General features: G+C 49.4%; 1 protein-coding gene across 4 annotated transcripts in view; it reads left to right on the top strand.

Moving 5' to 3' along the window:
* Positions 1-18784, top strand: part of PIWIL1 (piwi like RNA-mediated gene silencing 1) — a 1090590-nt gene that overhangs the window by 616584 nt on the left and 455222 nt on the right. The gene's annotated exons all lie outside the window — the stretch shown is intronic.

An 18784-nucleotide genomic window follows, 5' to 3' on the forward strand; every position in this document is an offset into this window, starting at 1 on the left:
TACATGGAAAGTAACCATGCTACTGGCCCTGGCTTCAGCCAGGAGAGTATCAGAATTGGCGGCTTTATCATATAAGAGCCCATATCTGATTTTCCATACGGACAGGGCAGAACTGCGGACGCGTCCTCATTTTCTGCCTAAGGTGGTGTCAGCGTTTCACCTGAACCAGCCTATTGTGGTGCCTGCGGCTACTAACGATTTGGAGGATTCCAAGTTGTTGGACGTGGTCCGGGCATTGAAAATATATATTTCAAGAACGGCGGGAGTCAGAAAGTCTGACTCACTGTTTATATTGTATGCACCCAACAAGATGGGTGCTCCTGCTTCTAAGCAGACGATTGCTCGTTGGATTTGTAGCACAATTCAACTTGCACATTCTGTGGCAGGCTTGCCACAACCTAAATCTGTCAAGGCCCATTCCACAAGGAAAGTGGGCTCATCCTGGGCGGCTGCCCGGGGGGTCTCGGCATTACAACTCTGCCGAGCTGCTACTTGGTCAGGGGCAAACACGTTTGCAAAATTCTACAAATTTGATACCCTGGCTGAGGAGGACCTTGAGTTCTCTCATTCGGTGCTGCAGAGTCATCCGCACTCTCCCGCCCGTTTGGGAGCTTTGGTATAATCCCCATGGTCCTGACGGAGTCCCCAGCATCCACTTAGGACGTTAGAGAAAATAAGAATTTACTTACCGATAATTCTATTTCTCGTAGTCCGTAGTGGATGCTGGGCGCCCATCCCAAGTGCGGATTGTCTGCAATACTTGTACATAGTTATTGTTACAAACAAATTCGGGTTGTTATTGTTGTGAGCCGTCTGTTCAGAGGCTCCTACGTTTGTCATACTGTTAACTGGGTTCAGATCACAAGTTATACGGTGTGATTGGTGTGGCTGGTATGAGTCTTACCCGGGATTCAATATCCTTCCTTATTGTGTACGCTCGTCCGGGCACAGTATCCTAACTGAGGCTTGGAGGAGGGTCATAGGGGGAGGAGCCAGTACACACCACCTAATCCTAAAGCTTTATTTTTGTGCCCTGTCTCCTGCGGAGCCGCTATTCCCCATGGTCCTGACGGAGTCCCCAGCATCCACTACGGACTACGAGAAATAGAATTATCGGTAAGTAAATTCTTATTAGCTGAGTTTCCATTCGGACAGGGCGGAATTGAGGACTCGTCCTCAGTTTCTCCCTAAGGTGGTTTCAGCGTTCACCTGAACCAAACCTATTGTGGTGCCTGCGGCTACTAGGGACTTGGGGGACTCCAAGTTGCTAGACGTTGTCAGGACCCGGAAAATATATGTTTCCAGGACGGCTGGAGTCAGGAAATCTGACTTGCTGTTTATCCTGTATGCACCCAACTAGCTGGGTGCTCCTGCTTCTAAGCAGACTATTGCTCGTTGGATTTGTAGTACAATTCAGCTTGCACATTCTGTGGCAGGCCTGCCACAGCCAAAAAAAAAAAAAAATCTGTAAATGCCCACTCCACAAGGAAGGTGGGCTCATCTTGGGCAGCTGCCAAGGGGTCTCGGCTTTACAACTTTGCCGAGCAGTTACTTGGTCAGGAGCAAATACGTTTGTAAAATTCTACAAATTTGATACCCTGGCTGAGGAGGACCGGGAGTTCTCTCATTTGGTGCTGCAGAGTCATCCGCACTCTCCCGCCCGTTTTGGGAGCTTTGGTATAATCCCCATGGTCCTTACGGAGTTCCCAGCATCCACTAGGACGTCAGAGAAAATAAGAATTTACTTACCGATAATTCTATTTCTCGTAGTCCGTAGTGGATGCTGGGCGCCCATCCCAAGTGCGGATTGTCTGCAATACTGGTACATAATTATTGTTACCAAAAAATTCGGGTTATTGCTGTAGTGAGCCATCTTTTCTAGAGGCTCCTCTATTATCATGCTGTTAACTGGGTTCAGATCACAAGTTGTACAGTGTGATTGGTGTGGCTGGTATGAGTCTTACCCGGGATTCAAAATCCTTCCTTATTGTGTACGCTCGTCCGGGCACAGTATCCTAACTGAGGCTTGGAGGAGGGTCATAGGGGGAGGAGCCAGTGCACACCAGGTGATCCTAAAGCTTTCTTTAGATGTGCCCAGACTCCTGCGGAGCCGCTATTCCCCATGGTCCTTACGGAGTTCCCAGCATCCACTACGTACTACGAGAAATAGAATTATCGGTAAGTAAATTCTTATTTTACACAACATACTGGTGTTATACTGCGACCAGCAATCGCCTCAGCCTGGATGTGCAGTGCTGGGTTGGCGTGGTCGGATTCCCTGACTGAAAATATTGATACCCTAGATAGGGACAGTATATTATTGCCTATAGAGCATTTAAAAGATGCATTTCTATATATGTGTGATGCACAGCGGGATATTTGCCGACTGGCATCAAGAGTAAGTGCGCTGTCCATTTCTGCCAGAAGAGGGTTATGGACACGACAGTGGTCAGGTGATGCGGATTCCAAATGGCATATGGAAGTATTGCCTTATAAAGGGGAGGAGTTATTTGGGGTCGGCCTTTCAGACCTGGTGGCCACAGTAACAGCTGGGAAATCCACGTTTTTACCCCAGGTCGCCTCTCAACATAAGAAGACGCCGTATTATCAGGCGCAGTCCTTTCGTTCCCATAAGGGCAAGTGGGCAAAAAGTTCCTCATTTCTGCCCCGTGACAGAGGGATAGGAAAAAGGCTGCAGAAATCAGCCAGTTCCCAGGAACAGAAGCCCTCTCCCGCCTCTGCCAAGCCCTCAGCATGACGCTGGGGCTTTACAAGCAGACAGGGAGGCAGTTTTGGAAGCCATTCACAAGCTGTATTCCCAGCAGGTGATAATCAAGGTACCCCTCCTGCAACAGGGAAAGGGGTATTATTCCACACTGTTGTGGTACCGAAGCCGGACGGCTCGGTGAGACCGATTTTAAATCTAAAATCTTTGAACACTTACATACAGAGGTTCAAATTCAAGAGAAGGGGACTACATGGTGTCTCTGGACATCAAGGATGCTTACCTTCATGTCCCAATTTACCCTTCTCACCAAGGGTACCTCAGGTTTGTGGTACAGAACTGTCACGATCAGTTTCAGACGCTGCCGTTGGATGGTCCACGGCCCCCCCGGGTCTTTACCAAGGTAATGGCCGAAATGATGATACTCCTTCGAAGGAAGGGAGTTTTAGTTATCCCTTACTTGGACGATCTCCTGATAAGGGTAAGATCCAGGGAACAGTTGGAGGTCGGTGTAGCACTATCTCAGGTAGTGTTGCGACAGCACGGTTGGATTCTCTCAATATTCCAAAATCGCAGCTGGTTCCGACGACTCGTCTTCTGTTCCTAGGGATGATTCTGGACACAGTCCAGAAAAAGGTGTTTCTCCCGGAGGAGAAAGCCAGGGAGTTATCCGAGCTAGTCAGGAACCTCCTAAAACCGAGCCAAGTCTCAGTGCATCAATGCACAAGGGTTCTTGGAAAAATGGTGGCTTCCTACGAAGCAAAGCCATTCGGCAGATTCCACGCAAGAACTTTCCAGTGGGACCTGCTGGACAAATGGTCGGGGTTGCATCTTCAGATGCATCAGCGGATAACCCGTTCACCAAGGACAAGGGTGTCCCTCCTGAGGTGGTTGCAGAGTGCTCATCTTCTAGAGGGCCGCAGATTCGGCATTCAGGACTGGGTCCTGGTGACCACGGATGCCAGCCTGCGAGGCTGGGGAGCAGTCACACAGGGAAGAAATTTCCAGGGCTTATGGTCAAGCCTGGAGACATCACTTCACATAAATATCCTGGTGCTAAGAGCCATTTACAATGCTCTAAGCTTAGCAAGACCTCTGCTTCAAGGTCAGCCGGGTTGATCCTGTCGGACAACATCACGGCAGTCACCCACGTAAACAGACAGGGTGGCACAAGAAGCAGTCAATGGCAGAAGCTGCAAGGATTCTTCGCTGGGCGGAAAATCATGTGATAGCACTGTCAGCAGTATTCATTCCGGGAGTGGACAACTGGGAAGCAGACTTCCTCAGCAGACACGACCTCCACCCGGGAGAATGGGGACTTCACCCAGAAGTCTTCCACATGATTATAAACCGTTGGGAAAAACCAAAGGTGGACATGATGGCGTCCCGCCTCAACAAAAAACTCGACAGGTATTGCGCCAGGTCAAGGGACCCTCAGGCAATAGCTGTAGACGCTCTGGTAACACCGTGGGTGTACCAGTCAGTGTATGTGTTCCCTCCTCTGCCTCTCATACCCAAGGTACTGAGAATTATACGATGGAGAAGAGTAAGCACTATATTCGTGGCTCCGGATTGGCCAAGAAGGACTTGGTACCCGGAACTTCAAGAGAGGCTCACGGAGGATCCGTGGCCTCTACCTCTAAGAAGGGACCTGCTCCAGCAAGGACCCTGTCTGTTCCAAGACTTACCGCGGCTGCGTTTGACGGCATGGCGGTTGAACGCCGGATCCTGAAGGAAAAAGGCATTCCGGATGAAGTCATCCCTATCCTGATCAAAGCCAGGAAGGATGTAACCGCAAAACATTATCACTGCATTTGGCGAAAATATGTTGCGTGGTGCGAGGCCAGTAAGGCCCGACGGAGGAATTTCAACTGGGTCGATTCCTACATTTCCTGCAAACAGGAGTGTCTATGGGCCTGAAATTGGGATCCATTAAGGTTAAAATTTCGGCCCTGTCAATTTTCTTCCAGAAAGAACTAGCTTCAGTCCCTGACGTGCAGACGTTTGAAAATGGGGTACTGCATATACAGCCTCCTTTTGTGCCTCCAGTGGCACCTTGGGATCTCAATGTAGTTTTTGGGTTCCAAAAGTCACATTGGTTTGAACCACTTAAAGATGTTGGCCCTGGCCTGGGCCAGGCGCGTGTCAGAATTGGCGGCTTTATTCTGTAAAAGCCCTTATCTGATTTTCCATACGGACAGGGCGGAATTGAGGACTCGTCCTCAGTTTCTCCCCAAGGTGGTTTCAGCGTCTCACCTGAACCAACCTATTGGTGGTGCCTGCGGCTACTAGGGACTTGGAGGCCTCCAAGTTGTTAGACGTTGTCAGTGCCCTGAAAATATATGTTTCCAGGACGGCTGGAGTCAGGAAATCTGACTCGCTGTTTATCCTGTGTGCACCCAACAAGCTGGGTGCTCCTGCTTCTAAGCAGACTATTGCTCGTTGGATTTGTAGTACAATTCAGCTTGCACATTCTGTGGCAGGCCTGCCACAGCCAAAAATCTGTAAATGCCCACTCCACAAGGAAGGTGGGCTCATCTTGGGCGGCTGCCCGAGGGGTCTCGGCTTTACAACTTTGCCGAGCAGCTACTTGGTCAGGAGCAAATACGTTTGTAAAATTCTACAAAATTGATATCCTGGCTGAGGAGGACCTGGAGTTCTCTCATTTGGTGCTGCAGAGTCATCCGCACTCTCCCGCCCGTTTGGGAGCTTTGGTATAATCCCCATGGTCCTTACGGAGTCCCCAGCATCCACTTAGGACGTTAGAGAAAATAAGAATTTACTTACCGATAATTCTATTTCTCGTAGTCCGTAGTGGATGCTGGGCGCCCATCCCAAGTGCGGATTGTCTGCAATACTTGTACATAGTTATTGTTACAAAAATCGGGTTATTATTGTTGTGAGCCATCTTTCAGAGGCTCCTCTGTTATCATGCTGTTAACTGGGTTCAGATCACAGGTTATACGGTGTGGCTGGTATGAGTCTTACCCGGGATTCAAAATCCTTCCTTATTGTGTACGCTCGTCCGGGCACAGTATCCTAACTGAGGCTTGGAGGAGGGTCATAGGGGGAGGAGCCAGTGCACACCAGATAGTCCTAAAGCTTTCTTTAGATGTGCCCAGTCTCCTGCGGAGCCGCTATTCCCCATGGTCCTTACGGAGTCCCCAGCATCCACTACGGACTATGAGAAATAGAATTATCGGTAAGTAAATTCTTATTTTCTTCTAGTATGTAGAGGATGCTGGGCACACGCCCAGTGCTTCGTTTTCATGCAGTTGTTACTTGGTTCAGTACTGCCTTGTTACGTGGTTAAGTACCGCATTGTTACTTGGTTAAGTAATGTTGTGCAGCCGCTGCTGACTTAATTCAAGCTGGTTAGCTTTGTTTTCTGTTGTGATGTGTGAGCTTGTGTGAATCTCACCACTATCTGTGTAATTCCTTCTCTCAAAGTATATCCGTTTCCCCGGGCACAGTTTCTAGACTGAGTCTTGTAAGAGGGGCATAGAGGTAGGAGCCAACCCACACTATTAAAATCTTAAAGTGCCCATGGCTCCCAAGGGACCTGTCTATACCTCATGGTACTAATGTGGACCCCAGCATCCTCTACGGACTACGAGAAAAGGATTTACCGGTAGGTAATTAAAATCCTATTTTCTGCTGTGGGGTACACTGAGCTCCACAAGGATAGACATTAGGGTGTAAGATAGGATCTTGATCCGAAGCACCAACAGGCTCAAAAGCTTGGACCTTCTTCCCAAGATGCATAGCGCCGCCTCCTATTTCACCCCGCCTCCGTGCACAGGAGCTCAGTTTTGTAGTTGGTGCTTGCAGTGCAAGCATGTAACAGGAAGAGCTGCTCACAGCAGCTCTAGAAAAAGCATTTTCTGAGGAAAAAAAGAAGACTACAAGGGCTGCAGCAGAAGCACAGATTGTGTTAGATGTCAGTAGACATTACCTGATGCAGCTCCATCTCTCCCCCAGCGGCGCTGTACACTCCCGCGCCCTGGTTGCCGGGTACCTACAGCAGGAGGCTTTGGTTTTCTTCCAAGTCAGTCACACACAGCTGGGGCTCTCCGGGATCGTGTGGCCGCACTTCGGGAGGAGGTAAGTGGGACCCGCACTTTATCGCGATCCGGCACGGCCGGTGGACACTGCGACAGTACAGCCGATCCCACTAGATCACCAGGGCATGGGTGCAGGTCAGGTTTTCTCTCTAAACATTTTTACTAGTAGCCCGCAGTACGCGGTGGTTTTGCCAGCAGAGGGGATAAGGCTTAGACGTGGAGCCCCTCCCCCAGCCCCAGGGCGCTATTTCCAGTAAATGTTCCTGCCCTGGAGCTGCATATCTGTCTCTCCCTCACTCCCTGTCAGTGTTTTGGCGCCATTTCCCCAGCTACACTCTTCCTGGGACTGCTTGGGCAAATCCTCCTTTGTAAGCCGCCTGGTTGTCAGCGCTGTGACTTTACATGACACTTAAGTATTCTACATGTCAATTAGACAGTGATAGTTAAGAAAGAGTGCATTTAGTTAGGGTTCTCTGAAACAAGTACCCTGTAATATACATCCAGTTCTTACTGTGCAGTGTTATATCTATTGATTATAGAGCTATATATATATATATATATATATATAAATAAGCTGGTCCAGTGCAGTATTATTTTGTGTAATAACCTCTGCATTGTATAACTTTGACTATATGTGTGTGCATTAGCTTGCTGAGTGATTTCCATTGCGTGTCTCTCACTCACCTTGCTATCCTATTCTATAACCTGAGGGGGCTTGGTGTGTCAGGTTTTATAACAATATCGGATATTCACAAGATATACTCTAATACGTATTTCTCTGACGTCCTAGTGGATGCTGGGAACTCCGTAAGGACCATGGGGAATAGACGGGCTCCGCAGGAGACTGGGCACTCTAAAAGAAAGAATAGGTACTATCTGGTGTGCACTGGCTCCTCCCTCTATGCCCTTCCTCCAGACCTCAGTTAGAATCTGTGCCCGGCCAGAGCTGGGTGCTCCTAGTGAGCTCTCCTGAGCTTGCTAGAAAGAAAGTATTTGTTAGGTTTTTTGTTTTCAGTGAGATCTGCTGGCAACAGACTCACTGCTACGAGGGACTGAGGGGAGAGAAGCAAACCTACCTGCGTGCAGCTAGCTTGTGCTTCTTAGGCTACTGGACACCATTAGCTCCAGAGGGTTCGAACACAGGGCCTGACCTCGATCGTCCGGAGCCGTGCCGCCGTCCCCCTTGCAGAGCCAGAAGAGAAGGAGATGAAATCGGCGGCAGAAGACTCCGGTCTTCATTAAGGTAGCGCACAGCACTGCAGCTGTGCGCCATTGATACCACTGCACACCACACACTCCGGTCACTGTAGGGTGCAGGGCGCTGGGGGGGGGTGGGGGGTGCCCTGGGCAGCAATAAAATACCTTTTTGCATAAAAATACACATAATACAGTCTGTGACTGTATATGTGTAAAACCCCCGCCATTTTTCAGTCAGAAACTGCAGGGAGAAGCCCGCCGCTGAGGGGGCGGGGCCTTCTTCCTCAGCACACCAGCGCCATTTTTCCTTCACAGTTCCGCTGGAAGCAGCTCCCCAGGCTCTCCCCTGCAGTATTCCTGATACAAGAAGGGTAAAAAAGAGAGGGGGGGCACATAAATTTAGGCGCAAATAATATATATTAAGCAGCTATTGGGAAAAATCACTCATTATAGTGAAAATCCCTGTGTTATATAGCGCTGTGGTGTGTGCTGGCATACTCTCTCTCTGTCGCCCCAAAGGACTTTGGGGGTCATTCCGAGTTATTCGCTTGCAAGCTGCTTTTAGCAGCTTTGCACACGCTAAGCTGCCGCCTACTGGGAGTGAATCTTAGCTTATCAAAATTGCGAACGAAAGATTAGCAGAATTGCGAATAGACACTTCTTAGCAGTTTCTGAGTAGCTCCAGACTTACTCGGCATCTGCGATCAGTTCAGTCAGTTTCGTTCCTGGTTTGACGTCACAAACACACCCAGCGTTCGCCCAGACACTACTCCGTTTCTCCAGCCTCTCCCGCGTTTTTCCCAGAAACGGTAGCGTTTTTTTGCACACACCCATAAAACGGCCAGTTTCCGCCCAGAAACACCCACTTCCTGTCAATCACATTACGATCACCAGAACGAAGAAAAAACCTTGTAATGCCGTGAGTTAAATACCTAACTGCATAGCAAATTTACTTGGCGCAGTCGCACTGCGGGCATTGCGTATGCGCATTAGCGACTAATCGCTCCGTTGCGAGAAAAAAATAACGAGCGAACAACTCGGAATGACCCCCTTTGTGGGTCCTGTCCTCAGTCAGAGCATTCCCTGTGTGTGTGCGGTGTGTCGGTACGGCTGTGTCGACATGTTTGATGAGGGTTACGTGGAGGCGGAGCAAGGGCAGATAAGTGTGGTGTCGCCCCCGACGGGGCCGACACCAGATTGGATGGATATGTGGAAGGTCTTAACAGACAGTGTCAACTCCTTACATAAAAGGTTCGATGACGCAGCATCCTTGGGACAGCCGGGATCTCAACCCGCGCCTGCCCAGGCGTCTCAGAGGCCATCAGGGGCTCATAAACGCCCGCTAGCTCAGATGGTAGACACAGATGTCGACACGGAGTCTGACTCCAGTGTAGATGAGGATGAGACAAATGCACAGTCTACTAAAGCCATCCGATGCATGATTACTGCAATGAAAAATGTATTGCACATTTCTGATATTAACCCGGTTACTACCAAGAAGGGTATTATGTTTGGGGAGAAAAAGCAGCCAGTGACTTTTCCCCCATCTGATGAATTAAATGAATTGTGTGAGGAAGCGTGGAGTTCCCCCGATAAGAAACTAGTGATTTCTAAGAGGTTACTGATGGCGTACCCTTTCCCGCCAACGGATAGGTTACGTTGGGAAATATCCCCTAGGGTGGACAAGGCGCTCACACGCTTATCAAAAAAGGTGGCACTGCCGTCTCAGGATACGGCCGCCTTAAAGGAGCCTGCGGATAGAAAGCAGGAAGCTATCCTGAAGTCTGTGTATACACACTCAGGTCCTATACTGAGACCTGCTATTGCTTCAGCATGGATGTGTAGTGCTGCAGCCGCATGGTCTGATACCCTGTCAGACAGCATTGATTCCCTCGACAGGGATACTATTTTGCTAACCATAGAACATATAAAAGACGTTGTCTTATATATGCGGGATGCACAGAGGGACATTTTCCTGCTGGCATCTAGAATTAATGCAATGTACATTTCTGCCAGGAGAGTATTATGGACTCGGCAGTGGACAGGTGATGCTGATTCTAAAAGACACATGGAGGTTTTGCCTATAAGGGTGAGGAATTGTTTGGGGACGGTCTCTCGGACCTCGTATCCACGGCAACAGCCGGGAAGTCAACTTTTTTACCTTAGGTTCCCTCACAGCCTAAGAAAGCACCGTATTATCATGTACAGTCCTTTCGGTCTCAGAAAGGCAAGCGGATCAGAGGCGCATCCTTTCTGCCCAGAGGCAGGGGTAGAGGGAAAAAGCTGCACCATACAGCCAGTTCCCAAGAACAAAAATCCTCCCCTGCTTCCACTAAGTCCACCGCATGACGCTGGGGCTCCATATGTGGAGCCAGGTGCGGTTGGGGCCCGTCTCCGGAACTTCAGCGACCAGTGGGTTCGCTCACAGGTGGATATCTGGGTTCTACAAGTGGTATCTCAGGGATACAAGCTGGAGTTCGAGACGTCTCCCCCTCGCCGTTACCTCAAATCAGCCTTGCCGGCTGCTCCCAGTGAAAGGGAGGTAGTACTGGCGGCAATTCACAAGCTGTACCTCCAGCAGGTGATAATCAAGGTTCCCCTCCTTCAACAGGGACGGGGTTACTATTCCACAATGTTTGTGGTACCGAAACCAGACGGTTCGGTGAGACCCATTCTGAATTTAAAATCCTTGAACACTTATATAAGGAAGTTCAAGTTCAAAATGGAATCGCTCAGGGCGGTTATTGCATGCCTGGAAGAGGGGGATTATATGGTGTCGCTGGACATCAAGGATGCTTACTTGCATGTCCCCGTTTACCCACCTCACCAGGAGTACCTCAGGTTTGTGGTACAGGATTGTCATTACCAATTCCAGACGTTGCCGTTTGGTCTGTCCACGGCACCGAAAGTATTTACCAAGGTAATGGCCGAAATGTTGATACTCCTTCGGAAGAAGGGAGTTATAATTATCCCGTACTTGGACGATCTCCTTATAAAGGCGAGGCCCAGAGAGCAGTTGTTAGTCAGCGTAGCACTTTCTCCGGAAGTGTTGCTACAGCACGGCTGGATTCTGAATATCCCAAAGTCGCAGCTGATTCCTGCGACGCGTCTGCTCTTCCTGGGCATGATTCTGGACACAGAACAGAAGAAGGTGTTTCTCCCGGTGGAGAAGGCCCAGGAATTGTCATCTCTGGTCAGGGACCTCCTGAAACCAAAACAGGTGTCGGTGCATCACTGCACGCGAGTCCTGGGAAAGATGGTGGCTTCTTACGAAGCAATTCCCTTCGGCAGGTTCCATGCAAGGATCTTTCAGTGGAATCTGTTAGACAAATGGTCCGGATCGCATCTTCAGATGCATCGGTTGATCACCCTGTCCCCAAGGGCCAGGGTGTCTCTGCTGTGGTGGCTGCAGAGTGCTCATCTTCTCGAGGGCCGCAGATTCGGCATACAGGACTGGGTCCTGGTGACCACGGACACAAGCCTCCGAGGATGGGGAGCAGTCACTCAGGGAAGGAACTTCCAGGGACTGTGGTCAAGTCAGGAGACTTCACTACACATAAATATACTGGAACTAAGGGCCATTTACAACGCCCTGAGTCAAGCAGAGCCCCTACTTCAGAACCAACCAGTGCTGATTCAATCAGACAACATCACGGCGGTCGCCCATGTAAACCGACAGGGCGGCACAAGAAGCAGGATGGCGATGGCAGAAGCCACAAGGATTCTCCGATGGGCGGAAAATCACGTGCTAGCACTGTCAGCAGTGTTCATTCCGGGAGTGGACAACTGGGAAGCAGACTTCCTCAGCAGGCACGACCTACACCCGGGAGAGTGGGGACTTCATCCAGAAGTCTTCACGCAGATTGTAAACCGTTGGGAACGGCCACAGGTGGACATGATGGCGTCCCGCCTCAACAAAAAGCTAAAAAAATATTGTGCCAGGTCAAGGGACCCTCAGGCGATAGCTGTGGACGCACTAGTGACACCGTGGGTGTACCAGTCGGTTTATGTGTTCCCTCCTCTTCCTCTCATACCCTAGGTACTGAGGATAGTAAGAAAGAGAGGAGTAAGAACTATACTCATCGTTCCGGATTGGCCAAGAAGAACTTGGTACCCAGAACTACAAGAAATGATCTCAGAGGAACCATGGCCTCTGCCTCTCAGACAGGACCTGTTACAGCAGGGGCCCTGTCTGTTCCAAGACTTACCGCGGCTGCGTTTGACGGCATGGCGGTTGAACGACGGATCCTAACGGAAAAGGGCATTCCAGATGAAGTGATTCCTACGCTGATAAAGGCTAGGAAAGACGTGACAGCACAACATTATCACCGTATATGGCGAAAATATGTTGCTTGGTGTGAGGCCAGGAAGGCCCCTACAGAGGAATTCCAGCTGGGTCGATTCCTGCTCTTCCTACAGTCAGGAGTGACTATGGGCCTAAAATTAGGATCCATAAAGGTCCAGATTTCGGCCCTATCTATTTTCTTTCAAAAAGAACTGGCTTCACTGCCTGAAGTTCAGACGTTTGTTAAGGGAGTGCTGCATATTCAGCTCCCTTTTGTGCCTCTGGTGGCACCTTGGGATTTTAACATTGTGTTGGGTTTCCTGAAATCCCACTGGTTTGAGCCACTTAAGACCGTGGAGCTAAAATATCTCACGTGGAAAGTGGTCATGCTATTGGCCTTAGCTACGGCTAGGCGTGTGTCAGAATTGGCGGCTTTGTCTTGTAAAAGCCCTTATCTGATCTTCCATATGGACAGGGCAGAATTGAGGACTCGTCCCCAATTTCTCCCTAAGGTGGTATCAGCGTTTCATTTGAACCAACCTATTGTGGTGCCTGCGGCTACTCGGGACTTGGGGGACTCCAAGTTACTAGATTGTTATGCACACCAGTGCCAGCAGGAATGTACTGGTGTCTGAACGGTGAGGGATGCAAAACAAATGAACTCACAGACAGACTGGGGAATATGACATTACATACACAGAAGGTGATAGGGTAACAAAATAAACACAAAGTGAACAGAGAAGCCCAAAGGCTAAGAAACTGGGTGTCTCCCTAGTATTATGAATGCTCAGATGGAAAGAAGCGAAATGTAGTGATTTAATACGTAGAGAACCCGAAATGCTGTTGCTAAGGGCAACAGCAAAACCCTAAAGGGTTACCTTACCAACGGGTGTGGCAGTAAACTCCTTGGTCAGAGATGGAATAATAGACACAAGGAGAGTCTCCACAATCCTAGTCCTCACTTGCAGTGCACTGGTTCAGCTTACTGCCACTAAACTGACACCTGAACACCTTGCACAGTGAGAAAGGATTTTGGCAGGCAAGTCTGAGAATACAGCCGCAAACTTGCTAGGTTCACAGAGTAGCAAAAGAACCCCAGCAGGTTAAACGACTGACTCCAGTCTTACTGCTAGGTCTGGATTGGCAGAGTGTAATGCCAAATCCCAAGGCCTATTTGCAGTAAGCAACAAACAAATACAAAGTTTACACAGTACTAGCTAGCTTTCAGGAACTGACTAACTAACAAAGATTCAGCAGCATCTGCCTAACATGAGAAGAGGGTTTTATAGCAGGTGCTGTCCACGCCCCACTCAGACCTCACAGACTGTGAGCACAAAAACCAGCACCGGATCCCCTGCCGTGCACAGAGCCTGTAACCACTGCACAGCAAAAGACCCGAACCGGAGTATCAGCTACGCTCAGGTTACTCCGCTAGCACTTGTCTCCCGGTTACCATGACGACGTGGCAGCACAGAGCAGGAGACCCTAACAGTACCCCCCCTCTGACGAGGGGTCAAAGAACCCCTACCACCGGGTTTATCGGGGAACTGCAAGAAGAAAGAGCGTAACAGTCTGGGGGCATGAAGATCACAACTGCGCACCCACGACCGCTCCTCCGGGCCATACCCCTTCCAGTGCGCCAAAAATGACAGCCGACCCCGAACCATCTTGGAGTCAAGAATCCTTTCAACAACAAACTCCTTCTGGCCACGTATCAGAAGAGGGGAAGGTCTTCCACTGGATGAAGGATTACTAATCGCCCGTTTTAAAAGGGAACAATGAAATGTTTTATTGATACCCAAAGAACGGGGTAGATCTAACTGAAATGCCACCGGATTGATAACCCTAGTGATCTTATAAGGACCGATGAACCGGGGGCCTAACTTATGAGATGGCTGTCTCATCTTCAAATTCTTGGTAGACAACCAGACGAAGTCTCCTAATTTGAAGCTGCAGGGTCTTTTCCACTTATCAAAAACCCTTTTGGTCACTAATGACAAAGACACAAGGGCTTTCTTCACTTTCCTCCAAATACCTCTAAGGACCGAAACCACAGAGGAACCACCAGGCGTGGAGTCCAGGGGGTCAAAAGAATTGGCCTTAGGATGATGCCCATACACACAAAGGAAGGGAGAGATCCCTGTAGCAGAGTGAGCCGCGTTGTTATAGGCAAACTCCGCCATGGACCGATGAGCAACCCAGTCAGTCTGACACTTGGAGACATAACACCTGAGGAACTGCTCCAAGGACTGGTTCACCCTTTCAGTCTGCCCATTAGACTGCGGATGGTAGCCTGACGACAAGCTGACAGAAATCTGGAGATCGGAACAAAATGCCCTCCAGAATTTGGCCACAAACTGGGATCCGCGGTCAGAGACCACATCAAGTGGCAACCCGTGAAGGCGCACAACATGCAGCATAAATAATTCAGACAGGCGTCTGGCCGATGGCAGCCCAACCAATGGAACGAAGTGCGCCATCTTCGAAAACCTGTCAACGACAACCCAGATGGCTGTCATCCCCGAGGATTTGGGCAAGTCCACCACAAAATCCATTGAAATGTGGGTGCATGGCTTAGATGGAATAGAGAGTGGATGTAATGGGCCAACAGGAACCCCTCTAGGAGTCTTATTTCGGGCACAGATGTCACATGCCCGAACCCACTGATCCACATCCCTAGCCACCGAGGGCCACCACACCGCCCTAGATAGCAACTCCCGAGTTCTGGCAATACCCGGGTGACCTGCCGACTTCTTGGCATGGAATTCCAGGAACACTCGCTGTCTTAACCTAGGAGGCACAAACAAAAGACCTACCGGAAGGTCTGGAGGAGCCTGCTCCTGTGCTCTAAGGACTAATGACAAGAGGTCCTGGGTAATGCCCACTTTAATACATGATGGGGACACAATGGGCAATGGCTCCTCGGTGGTCTCCTGGATTGGAGCAAAACTCAGCGAGAGCGCATCAGCCTTGATGTTTTTTGACCCAGGGCGATATGTTATCAAAAAATTAAAGCGAGCAAAAAACAAAGCCCATCGTGCCTGCCTGGCATTGAGGCGCTTCGCTGACTCTAAATATGCCAAATTCTTATGGTCGGTGAGAATTGAGACCACAAACTTAGCCCCCTCAAGCCAGTGTCTCCACTCCTCGAGTGCATCCTTAATAGCCAACAATTCCCGGTTACCCACGTCATAATTCATCTCGGCAGGCGAAAATTTATGGGAAAAGTAAGCACAGGGATGAAGGCGATTATCAGACACCCCCATCTGAGAGAGCACTGCCCCAATACCCATCTCAGAGGCATCCACCTCCACCACAAAAGGACGCTCTGGATCTGGGTGTCGCAGCACCTTGGCCGAGACAAATGCCCTTTTGAGACTGGCAAAAGCCGCTTTGGCCTCACAAGACCAGTGAGCAACATCTGCTTCTTTCTTAGTGAGTGCCACCAAGGGCGCCACTATAGACGAAAATCCAGCGATAAATCGTCTATAAAAATTCGCAAAGCCCAGAAAACGCTGAAACGCCTTCAAACTAGTGGGCTGCACCCAATCCAGGACTGCCTGTACCTTGGAACCCTCCATTTGGAAACCTTCTGGGGAGATAATATATCCTAGAAATGCGATTTGCTGAACTTCAAATTCGCACTTCTCCAGCTTCGCCCCAAGCCGGTGGTCTCTGAGTTTCTGGAGGGCTAAGCGTACATGCTTCCAATGTTCCTCTAGGGAATGGGAGAAGATTAGGATGTCATCTAAGTATACAACTAAGAATCTATCCAAATATTCCCTGAGCACATCGTTCATGAAGTCCTGGAAGACTGCCGGGGCATTACAGAGCCCAAAAGGCATCACCAAATATTCATAATGCCCTGAGTGGGTATTAAAGGCAGTCTTCCATTCATCCCCCTCTCTTATTCGGATTAGATTGTACGCACCGCGTAGGTCAATCTTAGAAAAAATGGTGGCAGTACGAAGCTGGTCAAACAAGACCGAAATGAGAGGCAGTGGGTATGAGTTTTTAATCGTGATACGGTTCAATTCCCTGAAGTCGATGCAGGGTCGCAACGAACCGTCCTTTTTACCCACGAAGAAGAACCCCGACCCAACTGGAGACTGTGAAGGTCTGATAAATCCCTTAGCCAAGTTCTCCTGAATGTACTCTGCCATAGCCTGAGTCTCAGGACGTGACAGGGAGTACAACCTGCTCTTGGGAAGCTTAGCATTCGGCAACAAATCAATGGCACAGTCATAGGGGCGATGGGGAGGTAGTACCTCTGCAACTCTTTTGGAGAACAAGTCCGCAAAATCTGCATAACATCCTGGCAATCCTCGCAAACTTAGCTGCGAAAGCCTGACTGGAAGGCTCAAGCAACTCCTGAAACAATCAGTACCCCAACTAAGAATCTCCCCAGAGACCCAGTCAAATTGAGGATTGTGGGCCCTTAACCAGGGTAACCCCAACACCAATGGGGCAAAAGTACAGACAGTCACGTAAAAGGACAATTTTTCAGAGTGTGTGGCTCCAATAAACAAAGAAATCTGGCTAGTGCAAGAGGTAATTTTACCCTGGGATAATGGTTCCCCGTTTAACCCACAAATCTCAATTTCCGATGCCAAGGGTACTAAGGGAACAGAGTGTTTCAGGGCGAATTGGCGGTCCATAAAAACCCCGTCGGCCCCACTGTCCACAAAGGCCTCAGTCTTGACAGTTTGACCGAGGATCTTCAAGGTCACCGGAATAATAAGTCTTCTTGGGAAATTCCGACTTCTGACCTGACAGGATATTTCCCATCACCCTCAGGCCCTGAAGTTTTCCGGCTTTTCTGGGCATGATACTACCACATGACCTTTATTCCCACAGTACAAACATAACCCCTGCTGTCTCCTCCGCGTTTTCTCACGCGAGGAGAGGCGGGTAGCCCCAATCTGCATAGGCTCCTCGGAAAATTCCTCAGAGTCTGAGGTTCCCTTGGGAAAGAAGGAAACCTCGGTCTCCCTTTCAAGCCTGCGCTCTCTCAGCCGTCTATCCACCCGAATGGATAACTGCATGAGCTGATCCAAGCTATCAGGCAAGGGATATTGTACCAGTTGGTCTTTTAACTGGTTAGAAAGACCTTCTCAGGGCTAGGTCATTCCACTGGGTATCATGGGCCAACATCCGAAACTCCGTACAATAAACCTCAACTGGCCTTCGCCCTTGCTTAAGGATCGAAATCTGAGCCTCGGCTGAGGCCGTCTTGTCAGGGTCATCATTCAACATGCCCAGTGCCGTAAAAAAAGCATCAACACTTTTAAGCGACGGACAGTCAGGCTGCAACCCATATGCCCAGACCTGTGGGTCTCCTTGTAGCAAGGAAATCACTATGCCCACCCGCTGAATCTCCGACCCAGAAGACTGAGGCCTAAGCTGGAAATATAGCTTGCAGCTCTCCTTGAAACAAAAGAACTGCGAGCGATCTCCAGAAAAACTATCCGGGAGATTTACTTTCGGCTCCTTAACCCCTGAAGGTACTGCTGCTGCGGGAGCTCCGCCAGCGGCCTGCGAGGTGTGCATTTTAATGGACAAATCATTAAATTGTCGAGTCAGGACCTGCACCTGATCGACCACCTGTTGCAAAGTATTTTGAGGTGTATGCTCCATATTCCCACAAAATTTCAACAGGAGTATTAGGCTGTTGAATATGTTATGCACACCAGTGCCAGCAGGAATGTACTGGTGTCTGAACGGTGAGGGATGCAAAACAAATGAACTCACAGACAGACTGGGGAATATGACATTACATACACAGAAGGTGATAGGGTAACAAAATAAACACAAAGTGAACAGAGAAGCCCAAAGGCTAAGAAACTGGGTGTCTCCCTAGTATTATGAATGCTCAGATGGAAAGAAGCGAGATGTAGTGATTTAATACGTAGAGAACCCGAAATGCTGTTGCTAAGGGCAACAGCAAAACCCTAAAGGGTTACCAACGGGTGTGGCAGTAAACTCCTTGGTCAGAGATGGAATAATAGACACAAGGAGAGTCTCCACAATCCTAGTCCTCACTTGCAGTGCACTGGTTCAGCTTACTGCCACTAAACTGACACCTGAACACCTTGCACAGTGAGAAAGGATTTTGGCAGGCAAGTCTGAGAATACAGCCGCAAACTTGCTAGGTTCACAGAGTAACAAAAGAACCCCAGCAGGTTAAACGACTGACTCCAGTCTTACTGCTAGGTCTGGATTGGCAGAGTGTAATACCAAATCCCAAGGCCTATTTGCAGTAAGCGACAAACAAATACAAAGTTTACACAGTACTAGCTAGCTTTCAGGAACTGACTAACCAACAAAGATTTAGCAGCATCTGCCTAACCTGAGAAGAGGGTTTATATAGCAGGTGCTGTCCACGCCCCACTCAGACCTCACAGACTGTGAGCACAAAAACCAGCACCGGATCCCCTGCCGTGCACAAAGCCTGTAACCACTGCACAGCAAAAGACCCGAACCGGAGTATCAGCTATGCTCATGTTACTCCGC

Source organism: Pseudophryne corroboree, chromosome 1, assembly GCF_028390025.1.
Source record: "Pseudophryne corroboree isolate aPseCor3 chromosome 1, aPseCor3.hap2, whole genome shotgun sequence".
Taxonomy (NCBI): domain Eukaryota; kingdom Metazoa; phylum Chordata; class Amphibia; order Anura; family Myobatrachidae; genus Pseudophryne; species Pseudophryne corroboree.